At 44.6% G+C, this 7,985-nt stretch overlaps 1 protein-coding gene across 4 annotated transcripts in view; it reads right to left on the bottom strand.

Moving 5' to 3' along the window:
* Positions 1–7,985, bottom strand: part of HCFC1 (host cell factor C1) — a 3,865,385-nt gene that overhangs the window by 2,246,889 nt on the left and 1,610,511 nt on the right. The gene's annotated exons all lie outside the window — the stretch shown is intronic.

Below are 7,985 nucleotides of genomic sequence, written 5' to 3'. Positions count from 1 at the left end.
GCTACCCAAATATCGGAAATGGATGCTCTAGCCTGGAAAGCTTAAGTATTAGCCGTGGCCCTGGTTGAATGAGCCCATACAGATCTGGGAAGATCTATACCTAGTTTGGAGTAGACAAAGGATATCCAATCAGAGAACCATTTTGCTACAGTAACTCTGGATACTGGAAGGCCTTTCCTAGTGCCTGCAAAGGAAATAAACTGGATTTCCCTTTCTAAAGTCTTTTGTTTTATGGAAATAAAAACAATTCCTATGGACATCCAAAAATTGTAGCACATATTCACCTTTGTTACTGAAATTTGGAAAGAAAATGGTTAAGTTAATGGTTTGCTTGATATTAGTGTCAAACCAGTTTGGGTAAAAAGGAGGTATTGTTACACAAGGTGACTCTGTGTTTGTGGAAAATGAAGTACAGTGGTTGGGAAAATAAGGCCTGTATTTCTGAAATCCTTCTTGCTGATGTAAAGGCCACTAGGAAGAGAGTTTCTAAGACAGGAATTTAATATTAGAAGTCGCTGCAGGTTCAAAGGGAGGCTGCACGATAAAATGGAGCACTAAATTTAGGTCCCACAGAGGGAGGGGTCCTTATGGGGTGGTCTTAGCAAAAAGATCCCTTTCAAGAAGGCTTTGCAAAGTTGAGGGAGATCAATGACGAGTTATCTTTCCCCATGTGAAAATCCGAGCTTGCTGGTAATTGCACTTTAATTGTACAGGGAGCTGCTCCATTATCAAAAAGGTGAGCCAAAATTTCAAGAATGGGGTGGACTGGTGCGCATTGAAGGGATCTACATCATGTTGCTGAGCCCAGATTACAATTATTTTCCATTTGCTCTTATAAAGTTTTTGGGTGGAAGGCTTATGGGAAGACAGTAAAATATGATGGACTGGGGAGAGCATAGGCTTGTCTGGCTATAAATGGAATTGGAGAAAAAGTCGTCAGCTTGAGCTTGGAAAAACTGGGATGAATCATTTTGTCGGATGTGAGAGTAGGTCTGGAGTAGGATCGAGAGTCCAAGATCTTCTCTGTAAATGAGGCCAGAGGAAGGGAAACCAGATCTGTCGAGGCCAAAATTGGGCAATGAGGATTACCACTCTCATCAACCTGTTTGCTTTCTGAAGAAATATGGGGATCAAGAGAGTTGGGGGAAAGGCATACAGTAGACCGGTAGGCTAATCGTGTATCAGAGCATCCCTTGATGACTTTTCTGTCAGAGAATTAGGGCAAAGTAGCTGCTGCATTTTTTGTTCGGGGGGGGATGCTAAAAGGTTGCAGCACAGCTGGCCCTATCTGCGGAAAATTTCTTCAGACACTTTCTGGTTTGAAGGACCACTCATGAAGCATGAGAATGGATCTGCTCAGCCTGTCTGCTATCACATTGGACTTTCCAGGAATGTGCACTGCTACAAGAAAGCAGTTTGTAGAGATCACCCATTGCCACACCCGAAGTACCTATCAATATAAGGCGTATGATCCGATTCCTCCCTGTTTATGTACCAGACCACAGACATGTTTGACTGAATTGCCACCATTCCCAGAGGAAGAGCATTCTGAAAGGCCTACAATGCTAGAAACACTGCTCGAATCTCCGGGACATTTGTGTGAACTGGCCTCGTTGGCAGACCAGGTGCCGTGGAACATCTTTACTAAATAATTCCTCCCCCATCTGGGAAGCAGTCCATTGTCACTGTGGCCAGAGGCTGTGGGGGGGGGGGGAAGGTCAGACTTCTGTCAGTTGAGGGGAATGAATCCACCAGAAGAGATCCCTTATGAAGGTGTCTGTAATGATAATCTGGTAGGACAGAGGTTGGTGGGAAATTGCTCACTGTGAAGCTAGTAGCCATTGTAGTATTCTCATGTGAAACCTTGCTAGCGGAACCAAGAAGATAGCTGTTGCCACTAGTCCTAGAACCTGTAGGACGTAACGGACAGCTGTCATTCTCTTTTGAAGCAGCTTGTAAACTTGGCATCTGACCGTCTGTACTGTGGATGGAAATTTTGCGATCATCTGAGTAGTATCTAGGACTGTTCCTATAAATTCTAGAGTTTGAGAAGGCTTCAATTGAGATTCTTCTTAACTTATGTCTGGCTCCGAACAGGTGTGGATAACAGAATCCCTTGCTTGGACAAGTAGATGCCAGGTTGGAGCAGAAATGAGCCATTCATCTAAATAGGGAAACATGCAGAATCCTTGTTGTCTCAAGTGAGCTGCTACCACTGCCATGCAGTTGGTTAACAATCTGGGGGTGGTAGTGAGACCAAAGGGCAGTGCTCTGAATTGATAATAACAGGCTGCCAGCCAGAAGCACAAGTACCTTCTGGATCATCTGTCCATCTTTATATGGTAGTATGCATCCTGAAGGTCTATGGAACACATGCAGGCACCCTTTTCTGAAAAAGGAAGTAAGGACTGCACCATGGCCATTTGGAACTTTTTTGCTGAGATCCAGTATTGGTCTCCAGTCCCGTTTTCTTTGGAACTAAAAAGAACTAACTTCCGAATCCTCACTGGTCTGGGGGGGACCTCTTGGATTACTCTTGTCTAGCAGTTTTTCTATCTGCACGACTGCATGATCCCTTTGAATGGGTGGAACGTCCGGGATTTTCTTGTTTGGGTGAGGCAGGTGGAGAAAAGGGAATAGGTAATCTCTTGATATTATCCTCTGCATCCATACATCAGTGTTTTTTTTAGCCAGGCTCTGCAGTTCAGGGACAGTAAACAACTTATTGCCTCCCAAGGTGGGCAATCAGGCCTCCTTTTAGGAACACTGGAAGGGTTTCCCAAAGTAAGGCTCTCTGGACCTTGTTTTTTTCAGGCGTCCTCTGCTGCTAGGTCAGCGTCTTCAAAATCCCCCCCCCCATCTGCCTCTGGGGGAACTCTCTCCACATGTATCATAGTAAAACCATTGTGATTTCCTGAACCACATTCTGCCACCACCTCTCTCTTTGGGTATGGTCTATGAGGGATGGAAAAACATATGCCCGCAGCAGAAAGGGTCTTACCCTCCTTTTCACACCTGGACAGGGTATCTTTGACCTTGGGCCAAAAAGGGACATGCCGTTAAACGGAGCGTTGACGAACAAAGACTTAAAAGGCTAAGCAAAGTCACAAAGGTGCATCCAGGCATGCCTCAAAGACATGCCTGAACCAGACGCTTTTGCTTGTTCATTCAGCTGCATGTGAGATGAACCTCATGGAAAAGTTGACAGCTGGGATGTAACTGTTTCTTGGACCCCCTTTACCTACGGCTCCCTCAAGGGTATCTGAGCTCCTTGACCGGATCCCTCTGTAGTCTAGTAAAACAGGAGAGGCAATTCAGTGACCATAAGGCAAAGGTTGCTGAAGAGAAAACTTGATAGTGAAACTTTCGTCAGAGTTCTTTCTTCGTAGCTGCTGCCATGACCATGGCATCTACTGCAACCCCTTTAGTCCAAAACTTTGCGTCTTTTGGCATGGTTATTTTGTTTAGTCTCCTGGGAGATGGCTCAATGGAATCTGGCCTCTCCCATGCCCGCCGAAAGATAAAATCTATGAGCTAGTCAATAGGTGGGGTAACCCAGGAGTTAAGATGGTCAGATCCAAAGGCCGCCAGGTACACAGACTCCTCAGGTGAAGGATTCTTGGTCTGCCAGCCGCCTCTCTGTTTCAAGATCTCCAAGATGCCCCCAAAGGAAACATCCTGAGGAGGTGACCATGGGGATCCTTCCCTTCATCGAGGTCAGTGTCTTTAGTGGTTGACTCTCTGGTAGAATCCAAATGTTTCCTCTTACAAGTCCTCTATCAATGGACCTCCTCAGTGGGATACTCTGGGGAAGTATCACAAGAGGCAGTGGTAACCTTACGTATATCCTGGGGCCTAAGGACCCGCTGTCCCTGTAGAATGTCATGGTCAGAATGGGTGCACAAGGGCTGCAGATGGGAAGAATAGGGATCCGAGGAGGGAGGTGTCTTAGCTGCAGAGGCAGCTTTCGCCCTCTCCAGACCCCCCAAAGGCAGACTGCTCCTGAGTAGAGAAGGACCCGGGATCAGAAAGGCCACAGCTATGGATTGGACACCTTTCAAGCTCGAAAGACAGCTCACCTGGAGTTAAGCTCACATGCACAGAACCCCCAAGGTGCATCGACTGCTCTGAAGGTCCTGGAGTCGAATGCACCTGTAGGCCACGAGGCTAGCAACAGCTCCAAGAGCTCCTCAGCTACATAAACATCAAGGAGCTCCAAGTAAAGGCCCAATCTAAAGAAAGGGAAATTCTCTGATCCGAGCTGGAAGACACCAGGCATGTCTGATCAGATAGCTTTGAAACTTGTCCTGATATCAGAGGAGGAACCAAATGGGGAGACAACAGCTTAGATGAATCCTGGACCTTATGGGTAGGAGCTGAAGGGGGTTTAGTAATGCCTTGTACCCACACTGTCTTCTGGACCATCCGTTCTACGTCTTCTTCACTAAGACTTCTGGTATAGCTAGAAGTGGACGGAGATTTGGGTCTACTCAGAAAAGGTGACTGTACTCTCGATGGAACCAGATCAGTAGAGGGAGAGTACCTGGTCCTTGCCAAAGACACAACTGGCTTGAAAGGGCTGGTGGTCTGATGCGAGTGCAATGGTTCCAATCTATCCTTTTCAGACTGACTCGCAGCCAGAAAAGTCAGACCTGAGACAGATATGCTCGGGCAGACGGAGCCAAAAGAAATACTTGCTCAGAAGTCTTGGTCATTTTAGTCTTCAGCTTCGAGGAGTCTTTATCAGCCGAGGAAGGTCTCTACTTTCCTCTGTCAGAACTCTTAGAGGAAGAAGCAGAGCTCAACTGAGCTGACCTACATTTTGGAGAAAACTTGGGGTCACTGTCAGAAATGGCCTCTCCAAAGGAAGAGGGCAACATGCCCCTCAAAAGCAGTTTGGTTTCCTTTCAACTAGGGCCCTGTGATTGAAAGAATGGCAAATTTAACAATCCGCCTATAAATGGAGGGGATCCAAACAGTAAACACACAAACTGTGCCAGTTATTAAAAGGGATCTTGTGACCAACACTTTAAACATTTCTTAAAGCCAGCTGGCTATTCAGATTTCTCAGCCATAAAGAATGGCAGAGGAGACACACACACAGAAATGAAAGATAGAATTACAAAAAATGGCAAGAAGCTAACAATATATATAGCTAGAAGAGTTTTTTTTTTTTTTTTTTTTTGGAAAAGGAAGGGAAACAAGAAGGGGAAAGCTACCAATGACACAGTAGGGGAACTACCTCAGAGGGCATACGGGAGGGAAAGGAAAAATAACCTAATAAAAAAACATTTACTAGAGAGGAAGGAAGTTTCAAATAAGAAAGGGGAGAAAGTGGTTAAAGTTAGGCTAAAACAGTAGTATAACAGGAAGGAAAGGATAAAATAAAGAGCGAAAAATATCACTTATCTGCCCAAGAGCTACAGGAATGACCACGTATTTGCGAAGTAGCAAACAAAATCTGTGGTAACAGGGGGAGATGCATTACGGGTAAGGGGACATGCCCAAGAACATTTTTGGTTGCCATGAGCTATTGTAATGACAGAGTCGGGTCCAACAAATCGGTTCTGAACCCATATGTGAGGATAAAATAAAAATTACAATATCAGATTCAGTTTTTCATCAAATGAAAGTTCAAAAATATAAAACAGTATGAAGAATGCTGTACTACACTGCAACATACTGTGATTTAATTATAGCCCTATGCAGATGGTGACTTATCAGTGAAACTGTTTTCATGGTAGAAAAAGACATTATAGCACATCCTCCTATCCTCCACTATTAAACATCTTCATGCAAAGTAAACAATTGGGCACAAAAGTTCAGTTTTGTGGTAACTTATAACTGCAGATGAATGTAAAAGAAAAAGAAGTTATGTACTTTCCACAACGTTCCATCTGAGTAGTTGAACTTCATTTGACTTCAACCTGTGGGTATTTGGGTCCAGATCGGATCAGAGACGGCCGAATCACCAGAATCTGATCCGAGCTCAAAGCTCCTCCCCTACCCATAATGCCCCTCAATTTCCTTCCTTCCCTCAGATCGAGTTTGCGGAATCAGAAACATAAGCCCAACCCAAGAAACCTTACCACTAAACGTTCAAATAATCTAGACCAAGCATAAGCAGCAGAGACACAAGTGTGCACCTCTCCAACCCAAATATCAAAACAGGACAATCGTGGCAAGGTTAGGGGGAAGGAGGGAGGGATGACTGAAGACAAATGAAGTACAACTACTCAGATGGAACGTTATGGTGAGTACATAACTTCTTTATCTGAAGTAGTTTACTTCATTTGATCTTCAACCTGTGGGACAGACCCCAGGGTACCTTTATCTGGGTGGCCTTCATGGAAAGAAATTATGGAGCCAAAGGATGCTCTACCCCCTGGACACCATGTCCAATTTGTAAAGTGAAATAAAGGTATGAAATGAGGGTCAAGTAGCTGCAGAACAAATGTCATCCAGTGACACACTACACCAGAAAGTCGCCGAAGTTCCATGGATCTAGTGGAATGCGCTTTAATCAGACCCGGCGTGGAGATGCCTTTGTCAGAATATGCTCGGAGAAAGCATTGGGAAATCCATCTAGCAATGGTAACTTTTGAAACTGGTTTGCCTAGAAAGGGTCTCGAATAGGATACAAACAGTTGGTCTGATCTCTGGAAGGGTTTCGTTCTGTGTAGGTAAAAAGTACAGTTTTGTACCTACCATAAATGTAGATGTTCGAAGATCCACATTGCTGCAGTCCTTACACTTGGGTAGTCCGCTGTCCTCGGTCGGCCCGAATATCAAAGTATAAGGCTGACGTCGGTCAAGGTGCATTTGACTGACATCAGGACGTCAGGGTACAAATGCGCATGACCAACGTCATATCCTCAGTCTTTTCTTGCCCCAGATGTCAGAAGACCCTAAAAATAAAGGTCAAAACCAAAAGACAGCAAACAACCAACCAACCACCCTTGCACTAAATATATGTACAATATATACAATATACACAATATGTACAACCCAACCCACACAACCACCTCTAACTGCAGAGGGGAAGGAGGGTATTGGACTGCAGCAATGTGGATCTTGAACATCTACATTTATGGTAGGTACAAAACTGTACTATGTTCTTCATCTCACATTGCTGCAGTCCTTACACTTGGGTAGAATCCCAAAGCAGAGGTAAGGGAGGATGGCTAAAATACAAGGAAGCAGGAGCTGCCAAAATGCCCTGCAAAACAGCAGTGGCAAAACCAGCCCTGGATTTAGAGTAAAGTGGCAGGTGATAATGCCTAGAGAAAGTATGCACTGAACTCCAAGTAGCTGCCTCCAAAATATCCTTGGTTGCCACTCCCCTCAAAAAAGCTGTCGAAGTGGCAGTAGCCCTAGTGGAATGAGGCCTAATCCCAGCTGGAATCTGCTTGCCATGATGGGAATAACAGACAGCAATGCAAAACCCAATCCACTTAGAAATAGTTTGTTTTGACACAGGCTTGCCCTGAGAACTCAAAGCAAAAGAAACAAACAACTGCTGAGACTGCCTGAACCCTTTAGTTCTGTCCAAATAATAACGCAACTGCCTGTGTACATCTAAAGTGTGCAAAATCTTTTCCCCTTTATTTTGGGGATTGGCATAAAAAGTAGGCAAATGAATAGTTTGGTTTAAAGCCACACTAGAAACCACCTTAGGCATAAAGGAAGGATTAGTACGTAATGATACCCTATCCTTATGGAAAATCAAGAAAGGCTCAACCGCCATAAGGGCCTGCAATTCAGAAACCCTTCTTGCAGAGGTAATGGCCAACAAAAAAGCAGTCTTCCATGATAAATATTTCAACTCAGACGTAGCTGCAGGCTCAAAAGGTTGTAGAGTGAGTTTCTCCAACACAAAATTGAGATCCCAAGCAGGAGCAGGAGCTTTTCGTGGGGTCTTACATTCTTTGCCCTCTAAGAAATTGCTTGAACAAAGGATGAGAAAACAATGGTGGGTCACAATC

The sequence above is a fragment of the Protopterus annectens genome, chromosome 8.part0 (genome assembly GCF_019279795.1).
Source record: "Protopterus annectens isolate FY-2018-M chromosome 8.part0, PAN1.0, whole genome shotgun sequence".
In the NCBI taxonomy this organism is placed as follows: Eukaryota; Metazoa; Chordata; order Ceratodontiformes; family Protopteridae; genus Protopterus; species Protopterus annectens.
The sequence above is the reverse complement of the archived record's forward strand: the minus strand, read 5'-3'. Positions and strand labels throughout refer to the sequence as shown.